This window comes from Notolepis coatsorum (assembly GCF_963971535.1).
Source record: "Notolepis coatsorum genome assembly, chromosome: 2".
NCBI lineage: Eukaryota > Metazoa > Chordata > Actinopteri > Aulopiformes > Paralepididae > Notolepis > Notolepis coatsorum.
The window spans coordinates 6828668-6848852 of record NC_140166.1 but is presented as its reverse complement, the minus strand read 5'-3'; positions in this window follow the sequence as shown (position 1 = coordinate 6848852).

Sequence of the window (20185 nt, the reverse complement as noted above, 5' to 3'; positions counted from 1 at the left end):
TATATATATGGCGCTCGTAAAGTAGAACTTTCTTTTAGTCCAGTTCTTTACCCTCCAACAGAGTGACAGACGCAAAAGCCTCCCCACGACGCACGTGCGGTGTAGTAGGGCCTACTTGGCCCAGAATAGGCATTGAGATATCGTGTAGATTAATAGTTGAATGGTCATAGTTTGGCACCATACCGTCGAGTTGGACGTATTCTATTAAGCTAATAATAGTCTATTTATGTATGGTGCATCGTTCGGTTCGAGTTCTACAGTTATCAGTACCCCCATCGTTCCTGACGTTATCTAGACGCTTATCCAGGCTGGTCAGACCCCTAGTGGTGATTGCATCCGAGGAGCTCCGGGTCAAGAGCGACTGGACCTGTATATCGGATTACTCTACCCGACGACGGCGAGCCTTCCACGGCTCTTGGATTATGCTTTGTGTGCTTTGATTATTCCATGGATAAAGGCCAACACTGTCGAGTGTTGGAATTACCCCCCGGAGAGGACTCCAGGTGAGGCGGCGCTCTACACGTGAGGTCGCACCACGTCTCTCCGTTGTGGACCGGCAGATACCGTTCCACAGAGGGTCCAGCTGTATTCGTCTGCGGCCCGAGGTTCTGTGGGCACTGTGTCCAAGACTTTGGATTCTCCCAAGACACCGTCGGCCAGATGGGATACCGCCAGCGGCTTCTCTAACCCCCCCCTCCTACTGTCTTACAACCAGCGGGACCCCCCCCCCCCCCCTTAGTGTATCCAGCTATAATCATTTAAGTACCTTCGCTATCGTTTCCTAAATATTCCAGGTTGTATACTTACTCCCTGCGCAACCAGAGATTGGACATTCAATGTTGATTTACCTACGAATACTCATTTGCCATAAAAGTGCATATTCAATATTTCAAATCATAAATGTAATTAAGTGAATGTTGTATACACCTTTTGCTGTATTAAATATTCGATTTGGTACATTTGTGTTGGTTCGTTTCATCAGGTGGGAAAGTGTTCATCATACTTATATCTTGTACTGGGTGGCCAGAAGTTAAAGTACATGAGGTAGTGGTATTAAATATCATATCTAACAATACAGTCAGGGAATTGTACCCCTCAGCTACAATTGGTCCTTCGAGCCGGAGGGTAACTAGTGTAATATTAATATAGTGTTATTAATATCGAAATGGCCTATGATGAACACTCCACGAAACGATCCTCCTAACCTAGAACGCCCGCGGCGCAGACGACAGACACCTCAGTACTTAGAGGCTTACACTGTCAGTCAACTACCTAGCCTTCGACAAACGGTAAACATGGTAAAAGTAGAAAGTAAAATGATGTCTGACCTTAACGACCAGGTTTCCCCGACCACAGAGGCCCTAGTAGGTCCTAATGTAACTGACCAAGCCCACGGTGGGGACCAGGAGGGAATTGACATGCCTTTACCCCCCGCCACTACTAAAGAAGTAGTCCCCGACACGCCCCGGGAGGAAGACAACCCTACAGAGAGAGAACTCTGCACGGAAGAAGAAGAGGAGAGCGCCGAGGAACTAGAGCTCCAGGACTCCCCAACGAGTACCCCCAGGAGCGGTTCACGCAGGAGCAGCTCACCTCCACTACCGCCTTCCCCCAGCGAAGCGGAGAGGATACTACAACAGGCGTTCCTCGTCAGCCTGACAGCCTCTACCGAACGCGATCGGCTCCAAGCACAGACGCTTAGCGAGCGCGAACGTCTCCAAGCACAGGCGACCAGCGAGCGCGAACACCTCCAAGCACAGCAACGGAGCGAAGAACAGCGCACAAGTCTGGAGATGAGACGCTTCCAGATGGAAGAGAATATGGCAAGAGACCGGGCCGACGCCCAGCGCGCCGCTGCCGGTGCCCAAAGAGAAACAGAGCGCGCCGCCGCCGACGCCCAGCGCACCGCTGCCGGTGCCCAAAGAGACGCAGAGCGCGACAGACTACAAGCGCAACTAATAGAGCAGCTGATCAAAAGGACAACTCCCTCTCCCTCCGCCAGGGGCTCAAGGAACTCGTCGAGACAGCAGTCAAGAGCAGCGTCACCGCAACGAGCAAGCGACCCTGAACTTGACCAACAGACCGAGTCTAGACCCCCCGCAGACCCCCTTCCCATACCGGTCCAAGCGAGACCCAGCTACAAGGAAGGAGCGGCCTACACTGCGGAGAAGCTAAATAAACGATTACAAGATCTGGAAGATTTGATAGAAGAAGAAGAGGGAGAAGAGGAGAACCAAGCCCGACGACAGCACAGTACTCCACCGGACCAGGAGGTCCCATACAGTCCAGGCTATACCCCCGCGGCGCTGCGCTACAGACCCCCGACTCTATTTACGGGTGAGCACGACGCACGACCAGCCCCGAGGAACAGTACCTGGACCAGCGGGCCATGGTACCCTGCCAGTACCAGCCCACAGCGAGGCGCAAGAGGGGACTCGCCCAGGAGGTCTCTCCCCCAACGCTCGCCGATGTATCAGCCATCCACGGCGTCATACAACGCCACGCCGTCATTCCCAGACTTCGCCTATGAGAGTCGAGCACAGTACACGGAGCTCCGGATGTGTTTAGAGACAATGATGGTGGATGTCGCTGATGAACGCCACAAGTATGCAATATTATTGAAGCACCTGAAAGTACCGCAAGCGCACAATATAGCGCTAGCCTATGCTACCTCCTCGACCCCATACACAGCGGCCCTTGCAGCGCTGGATCAAAGATATGGACGTATATGGGATTACGTAATCCAGGAGATAAGGCATATTGACCGCCTACCCCCAGCCACAGACAATCGCTCACTAGACGACCTGTCAATCAAAGTGCAGTCCCTGGTGGGGATGCTGGGAGCTCAACGGGAGAAGGGCATGCATGAGCTGTACGCCAACTCTAACGTTGAGAGGATTTTGGAGAAGCTGCCACCCGCAAGACAGGAGCGCTTTCGGCGGCAGAGGGACTACCGAGATCCCGACGGCCCCGAGCCATCCCTCCTTGATCTGGCCGACTTCCTGGCGAGAGAGGTCAGCAGCTTACGACTGGACACCTTCGGGCGGAGCACGCCAAGCTCCAGAGAGGGACCCAGGAGAATAAGTGATGGAAGAAGATCGGTGACTGTCATGCACCAATCAGAGTCAGTACCGAGCAGTAAGAGTCACAGCATCCCCTCGAGAAAGGAGAAGTGGAAGATAGCGTGTCCCTACTGTGAGAAAGAACACTGGCTGTCACAATGTGACTCATTCACAAAGATGAATGCAGAAGAAGTGAGCCAATGGATAAAGTCCAACCGGCGCTGTTATCGATGTGCGCGGCCCCACATGGCAGCCGAATGCCGCCTAAAGAAAAGGTGCAGCCGGTGCGATGGAGCCCATCTAGATATACTACACGATAGTAACGGAAGACGGCCTATACCTGCACCACGGAGCGGCACCAAGGCAAGTGTCATGTACATTGACCCCGCCAGCAGCAACGGAGCTCAAGTGCTCTTAAAGGTAGTCCGTGTGACATTGAGCTACCAGGATAAAGTCATGGACACTTACGCCGTCCTTGATGACGGGTCAGAGAAGACCCTTCTGCTCGCCTCCGCTGCGACTCAGCTGGGACTGCGGGGGAGCAAGAACGAAATGACGATTCGGACAATAAGAAGAGATTTAAAGACGATAAAGGGCGAGAATGTCTCCTTCACTATCGCAGCCAACGGGCAGCCAGAGCGACGGTACAAGATCACAAATGCTTTCACCAGCCAAGAAATAGGACTCTCGCAGTACACCTACCCTGTCACCAAGTTGATGGATAAATATGTGCACCTGCGCCAATTACCTATCCCGCTCATAGACGGCGCTACCCCGACCCTGTTGATAGGCTCCGACCATGCAGAACTCATAGTCCCGATTGACCGGGTCCATACAGGCCCCCGAGGCTGTCCTGCAGCAGTCGAGACCCGCCTAGGATGGACATTACAAGGCCCCCTCGCTAAATCTCTCAACCGAACAGCAGCCACTAGCTGCTTCCACTCCAGAACGACAGAAGGAGACACCACACTCCTGCAGCCTGTCAAGAAGAAAATAGACTGGCGACGCCGTGCGCTGCTCCGCGCCTCCCTGATCAAAGACGGCTTTGATCTCCGGCAGCAGGCCAGCAGCGACCCCCCAGTATTATTTGCACTACAGAAACACGTCACAGAGGACCCAGCAGCAGATGAAGAGGTCCAACACAGTGTGAAGAACAGTTTCTACATAGACAACTGTCTACAAAGCGTCTCGACTCAAGAAGAAGCCGAGGCTCTCCTAATCAAGTTACGCGCCTCCCTAATCAAAGGAGGCTTTGATCTCAGGCAGTGGGCCAGCAGTGACCCGCACGTATTGCGCAGCCTCTCCTCCGCAGACAAGGCTGCCAGCAGCGAGACCTGGATGGCGACAATCCCAGGAGAAGCCCAAGAAATGACACTAGGATTAGTCTGGCGCTTCAAAACAGACTCGCTCCACTATAGACACAAACCCTTGGCTCCAGAGCAAGGAAGGTTGGCGGCGATACCGACCACCAGACGGAGTGTGTACAGAACACTCGCCAGACAATATGACCCGCTGGGATGTATTCTACCTTACACCACCAGGGCAAAGATGATTGTACGAGCACTATGGGACAAGGACCAGGGCTGGGACGACCCAATACCCGCACACCTTGCCTCAACATGGAGAGAGTGGGAGACGGAACTCCGCTCACTCCCAGGTGTCAATATACGCCGCAGCTACTTCCCATCCACAGTGAGGCCAGAGACATGCGAGATTGAGCTACACGTCTTCAGCGACGCCTCCGAAGTAGCCTACGGATCGGTTGCCTATTTGCGTGCCCAAGAGATGGGAGGAGAGATACACACTGCTTTCATACTGGCCCGCTCAAGAATAGCCCCACGTAAGCAACAATCTATCCCACGTCTAGAGCTCTGCGCAGCCCTCGCAGGAGCGCATCTAGCCACGTTAATCCAACGTGAACTCACCATTCCGGTGCATAGAACAATCTTGTGGTCAGATTCCACGACAGTACTCACATGGATTAAGTCTGATTCATGCAGATACAAAGTCTTCGTGGGAGTCAGAGTCACCGAGATTCAAGAATTAACAGAAGAAGCAAGCTGGAGGTATGTGGATACCAAACACAACCCAGCTGACGTCATCACCCGGGGAATGTCCCTGGATGACCTAACCCGTCGCAACATCTACAGTGATGGACCAGCATTCCTCCAGCTCCCGGAAGGAGATTGGCCTACGCCCACCCCGAGGGAAGCAAGTAGCGAGGAGGCTGAGAACAAGAAGCCTATGTTCTGTGGACTGAGCACTGTCGCCTCCACAGACCCGAACATAGATGACTGCATTACCCTAGAGAGTGCGCAACAAAGAACATTCCTGCGGCACCACCCAGAGATTCAGTCCACCACTGACATGTCAGCAGCTGACTACGAAGAAGCAGAACTTCTTCTACTACAACGAGCCCAGAGAGACTCGTTCCCCGATGAGCTAGACTGTCTACAGGGAGGAAACCCCGTCCCATCAGACAGCAGACTGATTCACCTGGCACCAGAGAGTGACGCACATAATCTCATCAGAGTGGGTGGTCGCCTGCGGAGAGCCCCCGATCTACCAGATGACATTAAGCACCCGATCGTCTTGAACAGCCGACACAAGGTCACAGAGCTGATCATAAAGAAATACGACGCGGATGTGCACCACGCAGGAGCAGAGAGAGTCTTCGCGGAGATCAGACGTCGTTATTGGATATTGCAAGGGAGAGAAGCAGTACGGCGCTTACAGCGAACCTGTCTAGACTGCCGTAAGTGGCGCGCGCAGCCCAGCATACCACGGATGGCTGACCTACCCCCCTGTCGCCTCCGAATCGGCGACAAGCCATTCCACTCCACAGGCATGGACTGTTTTGGCCCGTTGTATATAAAGAGAGGAAGAGGCACCGAGAAGCGGTGGGGTATTGTATTCAAATGCATGACCACCAGAGCGATACATATCGAGCTCCTTCCGACCATGAGCACAGACTCATTCCTTATGGCCTTCCGGAGATTCATATCACGGAAAGGACAACCGTCTACATTGTTGTCTGATCACGGGACCAACTTCAAAGGCGGAGAAAGAGAGCTGAGAGAGAGCTTCCAAGCTATGGGCCCAGAACTTAAGACCCACCTCGCTCCAGCCCAGATTGACTTCCAGTTTAATCCCCCGAACGCACCCCACTTCGGTGGAACCTGGGAACGAGAAGTACGTTCTATAAAGACAGCCCTGTATGCCGTACTCGGAGCCCAGACTGTGGCAGAGGAAGTCCTAATGACAGTCCTCACGGAGATCGAGGGAGTATTGAACTCAAAGCCCCTCGGTTACGTCTCCAGTGATGTAGCAGATGTCGACCCAGTCACCCCCAACACACTCCTAATGGGGCGGCTGGACCCCGCGCTACCCCAGACAATGTACAGGCCCGAAGAAGCGAACGGCCGAAGAATGTGGAGGTACAGCCAAGTACTAGCTGACAAGTTTTGGAGCAGCTTCCTACTTCACTACCTACCGTCTCTACAGACCCGCCAGAAGTGGGTAAAAGAGAGAGACAATTTGACAGAAGGAACAGTCGTCATGATAGTTGACCAGTCACTCCCCAGAGCTATGTGGCCGGCTGGCCGCGTAAGCAAAGTGATCACCGGTGCCGATGGCAAGGTCCGAGCAGCTGAAGTACTCGTCCAAGGGCGCACCTACACACGGCCCGTGGCGAGACTCATAGAACTGCCCCGACTCCCAGATACTATCGATGATGACCATGACCCTATGACTTTGTGAGTTGACTGACCCTTACAGCGGACCTTGAGTGGAAGACAGTGCGGTTAATCTGTCTCTGCTTAGCTAATTAGGTGGGACTAATTAGGGGGCGGCTGTTGTGAAGGATCAGATTAAACCGAATATGTATATTTATTTATATATATATATTTAATTGTATTTGTATATCGTTTGATATCCCCTGTATATTCCTTGTACAATATGCATTGAATATCCCCGTTTCTACTAAACAGCCCATAATAGTTTCATTCTACCATTGGACGAGAACCTGGCGCCAGGTTGCCATACCCCTAGGTCCAAGTTCAATCGTGCCGCCTAACATGTCGAGGCAACCCCCGGTTCCGCGCAGTAATATGCCGGGCGAAATACGAATGGTACTATTTGTTCATAGCGCATATATATATGGCGCTCGTAAAGTAGAACTTTCTTTTAGTCCAGTTCTTTACCCTCCAACAGAGTGACAGACGCAAAAGCCTCCCCACGACGCACGTGCGGTGTAGTAGGGCCTACTTGGCCCAGAATAGGCATTGAGATATCGTGTAGATTAATAGTTGAATGGTCATAGTTTGGCACCATACCGTCGAGTTGGACGTATTCTATTAAGCTAATAATAGTCTATTTATGTATGGTGCATCGTTCGGTTCGAGTTCTACAGTTATCAGTACCCCCATCGTTCCTGACGTTATCTGGACGCTTATCCAGGCTGGTCAGACCCCTAGTGGTGATTGCATCCGAGGAGCTCCGGGTCAAGAGCGACTGGACCTGTATATCGGATTACTCTACCCGACGACGGCGAGCCTTCCACGGCTCTTGGATTATGCTTTGTGTGCTTTGATTATTCCATGGATAAAGGCCAACACTGTCGAGTGTTGGAATTACCCCCCGGAGAGGACTCCAGGTGAGGCGGCGCTCTACACGTGAGGTCGCACCACGTCTCTCCGTTGTGGACCGGCAGATACCGTTCCACAGAGGGTCCAGCTGTATTCGTCTGCGGCCCGAGGTTCTGTGGGCACTGTGTCCAAGACTTTGGATTCTCCCAAGACACCGTCGGCCAGATGGGATACCGCCAGCGGCTTCTCTAACCCCCCCCTCCTACTGTCTTACAACCAGCGGGACCCCCCCCCCCCCCTTAGTGTATCCAGCTATAATCATTTAAGTACCTTCGCTATCGTTTCCTAAATATTCCAGGTTGTATACTTACTCCCTGCGCAACCAGAGATTGGACATTCAATGTTGATTTACCTACGAATACTCATTTGCCATAAAAGTGCATATTCAATATTTCAAATCATAAATGTAATTAAGTGAATGTTGTATACACCTTTTGCTGTATTAAATATTCGATTTGGTACATTTGTGTTGGTTCGTTTCATCAGGTGGGAAAGTGTTCATCATACTTATATCTTGTACTGGGTGGCCAGAAGTTAAAGTACATGAGGTAGTGGTATTAAATATCATATCTAACAATACAGTCAGGGAATTGTACCCCTCAGCTACAGGTACAATACAGTACGGCTCAATACAAACAATTGTTAAGAGGATGCAGACCAGAAAAAGACTTTCGTCTTGTTTACATCAGGGTCCCCCATTTTCAATTCATCAAGACATTTATGACATACATGACATACAGATATACAGTACTGTTAGCCTAGGCATTGTCCAACTAACACCTCTCCAGAAGGCTAACCGGCACTGTCCGCTTCCATTCATTGTGCTAAGCTAGGCTAACGTGCAGCCAGATAGCTTTCTACTGAACGCACAGAGAGGAAACTGGTATCAATCTTCTTGTCTCTCTCTGGAGAAGACGGTAAGCTAATTTCCCCAAATGTTGGCGTGTTCCTTTAAGGCCTATAAGCTCATCTTGTAGAGCATTAAATGCATGTTGTTGATTGTCAGTAGATAATTGTGTCATCTGCATATAAATGGTCTTGACAGCCCTTATATCATTTATAACTAAAGTGGTAGCTGAGATTGTACTATGGCTCTGAAACCAGATAGCTACTGAACGCACAGAGAGGAGACTGGTACCAATCTTCTTGTCTCTCTCTGGAGAAGACGGTAAGCTAATTTCCCAAAATGTTGGTGTGTTCCTTTAACATTAGTTTCGTAGGTAACTGAGGAGGGGCTGTGTATCCAGTATGATGCATGGCATGGATTGTGCTGAGAGATAACTCTACCCTTCCACGGCATCATCGATGAGTATGAAAGGGGTCTAAGATTCTGAACTTACCCTTTAGATGCTGAGTAGACCACAAGGTTCTCGTGCACAGGGCTATTTCCTTCATAAACCTATCACCGCAGCCTAGCCTGACTGGAGTGCATCTCTAATATGGGATTAAAGGGCCTCTGTATACACCGGCACAAGAAGAATACGCAGGGGCCTGATCTGGTCAAATAACTTCAAATGTCCCTCCCTACTTTGAGTCTCAAGTTGCACATACAGTACGTTTCCAGGGTACTATTGGGTTTATTTTTAGGAGGATGTGTCACTGAAATGGGGGCATGGTAGGACCCAGTTACAGGGGTGGTTTCTAGTGTTCTCTGTAAAGTGCCCTTCCTAGGGCACTACTGACTGATTGGAATGTGTCCTCCTTGGACGTGACCACGGTGCTAACTCGGGTATAAACGGATAGTGCTTAAACCAAAGATGAATATGTGATATTTTGGTCAATACTGGTCAATATCAGGGCCAGTGGTCCTAATCATTAAAGAGGGGAACTAGTGACCATGATGTTTCTGGTTCCATTCTCCAGACAGGCTGGTCTGATGTCTGCTACCCTCCCTCAACAACGTCAACTACTGTATAGGTGCTATTGGACAATGTGCCCAAACTGCTGCATAATACTGTGTGTGTGTGTGTGTGTGTGTGTGTGTGTGTGTGTGTGTGTGTGTGTGTGTGTGTGTGTGTGTGTGTGTGTGTGTGTGTGTGTGTGTGTGTGTGTGTGTGTGTGTGTGTGTGTGTGTGTGTGTGTGTGTGTGTGTGTGTGTGTGTGTGTGTGTGTGTGTGTGTGTGTGTGTGTGTGTGTGTGTGTGTGCAGAACTACTTATTGGCAGCTAGCAAGAGTTATTATTATTATTATTTCTTTGTCACTTGTGTTTTGTATTATGTAAAATAAACGTGTGGGGGGAAAAAGATCACTCAATTTTCTTTGTTTTTGTTTGCTGTTCTGTTCACTTTGGTATCGAAAGAGGTGGAACAAACTGGAACCTGTGAGATGTCATTCAATTATTTTATTTCAGAATCTCTTGTGGGCCTGTGTAACTCAATGGTACCAGGGTTAGGGGTTCTATTCCCTGTGTAACTCAATGGTACTAACACTGCCAGGGTTAGGGGTTCTATTCCCTGTGTAACTCAATGGTACTAACACTGCCCCAGGGTTAGGGGTTCTATTCCCTGTGTAACTCAATGGTACTAACACTGCCCCAGGGTTAGGGGTTCTATTCCCCGTGTAACTCAATGGTACTAACACTGCCCCAGGGTTAGGGGTTCTATTCCCTGTGTAACTCAATGGTACTAACACTGCCCCAGGGTTAGGGGTTCTATTCCCCGTGTAACTCAATGGTACTAACACTGCCCCAGGGTTAGGGGTTCTATTCCCCGTGTAACTCAATGGTACCAACACTGCCAGGGTTAGGGGTTCTATTCCCCGTGTAACTCAATGGTACTAACACTGCCCCAGGGTTAGGGGTTCTATTCCCTGTGTAACTCAATGGTACTAACACTGCCCCAGGGTTAGGGGTTCTATTCCCTGTGTAACTCAATGGTACTAACACTGCCCCAGGGTTAGGGGTTCTATTCCCTGTGTAACTCAATGGTACTAACACTGCCCCAGGGTTAGGGGTTCTATTCCCTGTGTAACTCAATGGTACTAACACTGCCCCAGGGTTAGGGGTTCTATTCCCTGTGTAACTCAATGGTACTAACACTGCCCCAGGGTTAGGGGTTCTATTCCCTGTGTAACTCAATGGTACCAACACTGCCCCAGGGTTAGGGGTTCTATTCCCTGTGTAACTCAATGGTACTAACACTGCCCCAGGGTTAGGGGTTCTATTCCCTGTGTAACTCAATGGTACTAACACTGCCCCAGGGTTAGGGGTTCTATTCCCTGTGTAACTCAATGGTACTAACACTGCCCCAGGGTTAGGGGTTCTATTCCCTGTGTAACTCAATGGTACTAACACTGCCAGGGTTAGGGGTTCTATTCCCTGTGTAACTCAATGGTACTAACACTGCCAGGGTTAGGGGTTCTATTCCCCGTGTAACTCAATGGTACCAACACTGCCAGGGTTAGGGGTTCTATTCCCTGTGTAACTCAATGGGTTAAGAGTAGGGATGCTCGATATTGGCTTTTTTACCGATACCGATATTCCGATATTGTCCAACTCTTAATTTCGATACCGATACCGATACCGATATCAACCGATACCGATATATGCAGGGTTTCCCCCCAAAAAAACTGAATAATTTCAGGTAATTAATAATTTCACTGGATGCATTCAAAAGGCTTTCTAAATGTAAGCATTATCTGTGCAAAATATGATAATTAAAAAAGTAAAAATTAACATTACATATCTCTTGTTGTTGAATTAAACCAACATGCATACTTTTGACAATAAATAAAATAAGAATTGGTTCTTACTTGCTTGCCTGGGTAAATAAAGGTTAAATAAATGTAAAAAAAATTTTTTTTTTTTTTTTTTTTTAACCGATACCGATATTTTCCGATATCACATTTTACTGCCGATATCGGCCGATAATATCGGTCGGCCGATAATATCGGACATCCCTAGTTAAGAGCGAGGTACGAACAGTGCCAGGGTTAGGAGTGCCCTCTTTGCCCTGAACAGTGCCTGACGGACAGCGCTTCCTCAGAGGCTGGTACCACCACCCAAAAGCACAGCCAATCAAATTGTGGCAGACAGCCCAGATCAGCTTCAAACTATGTCTGCATTATTTCTGCACACTGGTGGAAGAGGTGGTATATTACATATTGTCAAATTAAATGAACTTTGTTCCTGTGTACACAATGTAATATGTTTATTGGAAAAGATCGATACTTTGCTTTGATATTGGCCAGGCTGAATTTTCTATGTCGCTCTCTTGAATTGGATAAGCCCACGCATTCTCGAAGACACTCTGATGTCACACGAGACCGCCGCCATCTTGGTATAGGGGGACCATACGGATTTCTACCATCAAATGCATGCGTTGAGGTCCGTTTTTATTACATGTTTTATCACATTCTTGTTCATTTCATAACATTTTCATACGATTTGTTTTGAAAATATTGAGGCCAACATGGCATTTCACTATTTCGAAAGCCTTTCTGGTGATTCTAAGGCGAGATATGAGTCAAAGATCTCCCCCTGATTGACTTGACATAATGTCCATACAAAACACCTGCAGACATGGCCATCTCTCGAATACCCAAATTGAAGCTGCTGTGTTACGTTTTGTACTAATAACGAACACAGAAATCCAAATCGCAAGTTTTATATAATACCAGCTGATGCATCACGGAGGAAAAAGTGGCTGGAGGCTAACGTTCGGCTAACTCGCTCTGTGTTCGTCCACGTAAGATTAGATCAAATAAGCTCCTATCGGTTCGATATTATGTAATTAACGTTAGCTTAGCATGTAGCTACCACGACCACAACACCAGAGCGAGTTAGCCGAACGTTAGCCACCAGCCACCTTTTCCTCCGTGATGGTATAAAACTTGCGATTTGGATTTCTGTTTTTGTCATTAGTACAACGTGTAACACAGCAGCTCTTTGGCATTGTGAAGGACTGAAGAAAATTCCGCTTGATAGTCTTTAATTTGACGCTTTAACGATCCGTTTCTGCACTAAATGAACCGTACACAATGTACGAGGCGGGGCAGTTACCCCCCACGCTGCAGTTGCCTAGCAACAACAGGCAGGAAGTTGACTTCGAGAATCTGTCTCTGAGGCATCTGCTGTTTAACAGCCTGGGAGGAGGCTTGCTTATGAAACAACGGGGTACGCAGCATCGCACTGATTTATTAGCCTCAGAGGCTGCAACTGAGGGTGCGGTTACACCTTTCGTTTCATTTTCGTATCATTGTCATATGCGTTTCGCCGCGACGTCGTGCGCCTCGAGTCACACTTTCGTTTTTTTTCCGTTTTTGTCACCTGAGCACACTGATGTAGTACACTGCCAAAGCAGTAGGTGGCAGTAGGTGGCAAACATGAAGGCAATTTCAACCAATCAGAACTTGAATGTGCCAATACACTTCCTGGAAGCTCCAGCAAAGAAAATGTCAATAAGGCAGGCGCCTATGCCGCGCCACCATCTTGCCTATTTACTCAATGCAGCAATTCTTTTTCAGCAAAGCCTAATAAAAGTGCAATAAACAAAACGGATACATTCACTGTGTGTTCTGCCTGTCATTTGTTGATGAAACAAAACTAACATCAACACAAGTGACCACCAAGAGCGGATAGTTTAGTCTAAAAAACGATCGGTAGCATTGTTAGCTGCATGCTAACGTCAATGGAATTTGCCATTATAACAGTATAGCATTGTGGCTAGAAGCTAACGTTAGCTCACGCTACTTAGCCAGCACCAAACTGATGATATCGGGAGCTATCAGTGGTTAGATAACATTAGAGACAACGCTGTGTGTATTAAACAAAGGTGAATAGATGACTGGGCCATTTTGTTTAATGCTTGTTAAGTTGAAAGAGGAGCTTTGAGCTAACAGGGTTTGATAGCTAACACTAGCTCATGTTATCCAGTGGCAGTGCCAATCGGTAATGCTAGCAGAATGAATGGATGTAAACTTTCTTTAACATATTGCATATGGGTACAATACAATACGGCTCAATACAAACAATTGTTAAGGGAATGCAGACTGTTGTAGCTTGGACTGGGGTCCTTATAACAATAACTTGACAACACATAGTAGCTGCAGCTATTTGGTTTGGGACAGCTCTCTGTCACCGGAAGGGCACGCAGATGGTATCTACTGCGCATGGGCGTTTTCGCAACAACGGCTCCGTGCAGACTACACGCTGTTGTCTGCACGTTGTTGTGGAAAATGTGTATACGGGGGTGGAGGTAGGAAAAGGGGTTAGTCTTGACTAGTTTAATATAGGTCAACTAGCAGGGCTCAAAGACACTAGGGCGACAGTCTGGCTGATGTTCTTAAAACAGCCTCAAGATAGGCAGATGGACATTTCAGTACATCATATCGTGTGCTCTAATCTTGTGTCTTTTCTCTCTTTCATACATACACAGCACACACACACAGACACACAGACACACACATACACAGCACACACACACAGAGACAGCACCACACACAGACACAGCACACACACACAGACACACACACATACACACACAGACACACACAGTCACACAGCACACACACACAGACACAGCACACACACAGACACACACAGTCGCACAGACATACACACCGACACACACACACACACACACACATTCCCTGTGTCACAATACACACATACAATACACACACGTCTGTACACAGACGCACACACACACAGACACACACACACAATACACACATACAATACACACACGTCTGTACACAGACGCACACACACACAGACACACACACACATACACACACACACACACACAAACACACACACACACACACACATCTCACTAAATCTTTATCTCTCTTCGATGTTCTTAATGTTTTACATCATATCGTGTGTGTACATCATATCTTGTTTATCTCTCTTCGATGTTCTTAATGTTTTTATCTAAATCTATGTTCTTCTTAAATGTCTTTATCTCTCTTCGATGTTCTTAATGTTTTTATCTCTCTCCGATGTTAAATCTACGTATCATCTTAATGTACGTCATGTCAGATCTGACATGATATGATACGTCATCATATCTGTCATGTGGGGGCAGGACTGAGAGGGGATTTAGGGGACAAGCAGAGGGATTGAGAGTTAGAGTGTTTTTTGTTCAAGCTGTGGTGATCCTCTGCTCGATCCATAGCTTTTGCTGTTAAGAACTTCTTTTCCTAAATAAATTACCTACTTGTTAAAATTGGAACTATCGTCTCCTGCTGTGTTAAACAACCATCAGCCACAACATTTGGTGACCCTTGACCTGTAGATCGCTCCACCGGGCCTTTTCATACGGCCAGTTCCTGGAATCTCCCGTAGACATTCTGCCGGTTGTCGACAAAAAAGGTAAGCGTTGGGCTTGTTATTATAAATATCCGTCAGAGTTTCTGCGGGAGGAAAAAGTGAGCTGGCTGTGTGAACTGGTTTTCGGATATGGACGACTAGAAAATGAACACGAGTGGTGAGGTGTTTACACTAGGGTGATTCCTCTTTTAACGGGCTATAAGTGCGCCACTAATCAATTTTAATTGCATGTTTTCGACCTCTGGTCAAATTTTTCTCCATCTGTTCAAACTTCTCCTTGATCCCTTTCCCTGATTCCTTTACGACACTCTCCACATTCCTCACCACCTTGTTATAACTGTGCCTTCTGTCCTCTGTAGATAAGTCTCTCAATTTTCAAAACAAAAACCGGTGCCGCTCTGCTGTTATTCAAAACACACTATTACAGCTGGCATTCTCTGTGTCAAACTAATTACGTTTACGGATACACTATTGTTCGTTTTCTTATTGGCTTGTGAGGTTGTTGCTACAGAGAGGCTAGCTGTCCTACACACACACACACACACACACACAGTCACACATACAATACACACACACACACACACACACACACACACACAGTCACACACACGCACACACACACAGTCACACACACACACACACACATACAGTCACACATACAATACACACACACAGTCACACACACGCACACACACACAGTCACACACATGCACACACACACAGTCACACACACACACACACACACACACAGTCACACATACAATACACACATACAATACACACACACCCCCCCATCGCTTAAAAAGTTAGCTATTACACCCCAATAGGACGCACCAGGTTGGGAAAAAAGTAGGGTTTGGATCAGAGATCAGGCCCTGATCTCTCTCTCTCTCTCTCTCTCTCTCTCTCTCTCTCTCTCTCTCTCTCTCTCTCTCTCTCTCTCTCTCTCTCTCCTGGGTTTGCTGACCCCTGTTGGTGGGCCAAGGTGTAGCATACAGACTCATCACATCTCTTTCTCTCTTGGGTTTGCTGACCCCTGGTGGTAGAAAACACACATACACACTAAACAACGATGCATACAGCAGAGGACATACTGTTAGACCGGAACCCGCTCATAAAGAACCTAATTCTCAAGGTTGGTGTCCGGTGGCAGAGGCGTACAAAGGCCGGGGACACAAAATGGCCTTCCGGAGGTACTTTTGATCTCGACGTATGCGAAGAGATGAATGTAATGATTCGTAACCACAAGCCAGGCGACAGCAGCAAAAAGAGGTTGAAAAAGAGGACAGAAGAGTTGGGGGTAATGAAGCTCTACGCCCAGAAGGGGAGAGCATACAGGCAGGAAGCTTTAGCGCTAAATCAGAGAGAGACGGATATAGGGAAACCAACATCCCCACCTTATGTCACGCAATTGCCGGTGGGCACTGTGACAATAAGAGGAGAATATGAGGAGACGGAATTAGGGACCCCCGCTAGGTCAGAAACCCCCGCTAGGTCAGAAACCTCCGCTAGATCAGAGACCTCCCTTAGGCGAGATACCCCCCCCAAACTGACCCCGCAGGATCTCTATCCGAAAGTCCTGGCGGCATATGGCGAGACAGTACGTCGGAAGTTGTATGATGCAGAGGAAGAGGAGGTAGAGAACCTGGGCAGGCAGAGGGAGGGAGTCGGGAGGAAGATAGAGGAAGAGGCCCGTCAAAATATGGCACAGCAGACATCAGGGAAACACGGGGCGTGTGGCCACACCAAACTGTTGACTGATGAGGAAGATGAGAACGACACGAAACCAGCACAGGAGAAAGGAAACATTACAGGAACCCTGACTTTCGCCCCTACATTCCTGGGAAGTGTGACAAGTACAGGCCAGTTTCCCCTGCTAATAAAGGGGAACGATATCTTTCACATGCCATGGTCACCTCTAGACATCGATGGCATAATAGCAAGACTACCGGACCTTTCAGAAGGAGCCTCCAGGTGGATCACGCAGTTTGAGGAAAATACGTCATCTTTTCTGCTAGCAGTGGGTGACGTCAAATCCCTGTTGACGCGCTTGCTAGGAATTGGTGCCTGCCGGGACATCATGGGTGATACATCGATGCGAGTGGCATGCGACACGCAGGCCCATGATGGAGACATATTCAACGCGCATAGAGCGGCGTTGTGGTACAAACTCAGGAATCAATATCCATCACGTATTAATCCGGCAAAACTGGCGGGCAACCCCATAATGGAGACGGAAGGGCCTGGCACCTATGTGAACAAAATACTGAAGGAGTGGAGAGGTGAGCTAGGACACAACCCAGAAATAGACCCGTTGCAGAGGGCGATGTTTAGAGAAAGTGTGATGAGAGGGCTTCCAGAGGTGGTTAAGAATAGACTGGAAGACGTGGTGGGGTTAATGGACATGACTTATCCTTTGTTCTGTGCACATGTAACACATAGTGTGGAGAAGCAAAGGGCTCAGGAGCAGAAAGTCAGGGATCAGGATAGAAATGACTCAAGGAAGTTAACTCAGCAACAACTGCAGCCCCAAAGGAGGTTGCAGGCAGTAATGGTGTCATCTGCTACCTCTCCACCCATGCAGGACCAGGGACCCCCGCCTGCACCTCAGGTAGTGAGAAGCTATGGCTATAGTTCACAGAACCAGGCGTCCAGGCAGCAGGCAGGGAATGGGCAATCAGGCCCACGGTTTACACAGGGACCGGGGAACGAACAACAGTTTCCCCGTTTCCACTGTTGGAACTGCGGCATGCAGGGACACAGGGAAATGAGATGTAGGCAACCATACCGTCCCGGCTCGGAGTATGGAAGACCCGTGCGCCAGGGGGAGTCACAAGGGCCCCACGACCAGGGGGAGACAGGAGGGCCCCGAAACCAGGGGGGTAATCACTAGGGGTGCCCAGAGAATGCGACGGGGGGAAATCAAATGATTGTGGTTTCCAAGGGAGCTGAGCAAGAACCTATTCTGCAGGTCCTAGTGGAGGGCAAATTAACAGAGATGATGGCAGACACTGGAGCAGGTTTTTCCTGCATAAAGCAAAAATACGCCGCTCACTTACCCCAGTCTGGACAGTATGTTCGGACGGTCGGATTCTCGGGAAAAACACAATTAATACCCACATCAGATCCAATCTCTATGACGTATAACAACAAGACCATAATAATACCTGTATTAATTTCGGACAGCACCCCGCGCAATCTCTTGGGACGAGATGCAATGTGTAAACTAGGCTGTAAAATCCTATGTACGCCTGAGGGGATTCAAATTGAACAAGACGTGTACCAAATGATGCTACAAGGGACGGGGGAGAAAGAGGCCACTGTGTTCTGGCTGGGCAACATAGATGCAGAGCTGCAAAGGGTCTGTGACCCCTGGGAGCCATTTCTGAAAACCCAACTGCCTCAGTCTAGACAAACAAACATGGAGGCACATTGCACACTACAATATTTGACGAATAGTGACCTAGTTAGGAACAAGGCATGGTTGCAGGGACAGCCCGAGCAGGTGCAGATTAACTCATCTACGATATATGGGATCTAGCGCAGATGGGAGTTTCATAAAAATAATGATTTCCTTTTCAGTTTTGGCAAAACCGCAAGTAATCAGATTACCAGGAGACCCTTGCGTTATTCCAGAGGCGGATGCTTTGCTGGAACAGGACATGTTGGCGCGCACCCCGGAACGGTTGTGGTCAAAACACGACACAGATGTGGATCTAATATTGTCGGCACAGCCAGTGAAGGTCAGGTTAAAGAAGGGTTGTAGACCACCCTTTATCAGACAGTATACATGGAAGCCAGAGTCGGAGGAAGCTATATCACATCAGATTGAGGGACTGTTAAAGGGGGGAGTGCTCGTCCCTTTCAAATCCAGATGTAATACACCTATCCACCCAGTGCTGAAGGCGGACAGGGCTAGGTACAGACTGGTACACGATTTGAGGGCGGTGAACGACGTGGTGTCTGGACCAGAGGCGGAAGTCGCTAATCCACACACCCTCCTGACAAACATCCCGAGTAGCTCGCAGTACTATACGGTCATTGATCTCACGCAGGCATTCTTCAGTGTTCCATTGGAAAAAGAGTCTCAGTATCTGTTTGCTTTTACCCACAGGGGGAAACAATACTCTTACACCCGGTTGCCACAAGAGTTCGCGCACTCGCCGCATTACTTCTCGAAGGCGCTCAAGGAAGACTTGCAAGGAGTGTGCGACACACTACTCAGCACGGTTTTACTGTATGCAGATGACATTCTAATCTGCTCGGATACACGTCAGCAGTGCCATGAGGACTCCATCAAAGTTTTGAGTGGATTGGCCGTGGGAGGCCACAAGGCATCCCGTTCAAAACTGCAGTACTGCCAGCCAAAAGTTGAGTACTTGTCTCGCGTCATTCAAAAGGGCATAAAAAACATCTCACCCACGCAACTCGAAGCTGTATCCAAGGCACCTAGGCCATTGACGGTCCGACAGATGATGACGTTTTTAGGGATGACTGGGTACAGCTCTGAGTGGGTGGAGGACTATACGATAGCGACAGCGCCGTTGAGGATGATGATAAAAGAGGCGGGTACAGACAAGCTTCGCGCTCCCTTGACATGGACCGAGGAGGGGGAGGACGCGTTCATAAACATTAAGCGTCTGTTGTTACAGGCCCCTGCCCTGGCGCTGCCGGATTATGAGAAGTGTTTCCACCTATTCGTCTCACATAGAGCGCAGCATGCGACAGCTGTCCTGACTCAAACACAGGGGGTGAGTGGGAAAAAACAACCGATAGCATATTACTCTAGAGCTCTTTCGCCGGTAGAGCAGGGTCTGCCACCTTGTTATCAGGCCCTGGCCGCAGCACATTTGATGTATGAGAAGGCAACGGCCGTGACAATGGGATATGACATTTGCATTTGGACACATCACAAATTGGCAAACTTGATTGAAAGAGGCAAATTTGTTCTGACCAGCCAACGGCAACAGGCTTACATGAGGCTCCTGCAGTACTCGGACGTTACGATAAAAACATGCCACGGCAGTAACCCGGCGGATCTGGTACCACTCCCGAGCGAGGGTCAACCGCATGAGTGCGAGGTGGAGGTACAGGCTTTCGTGAAACTCCGTCCTGATTTGGGAGTCGACCCGCTCGCGATAGCAGAACTCTCACTTTTTGTGGATGGGTCCTGCTATCGGGAGAGGGAAAATTTAAGGTCAGGA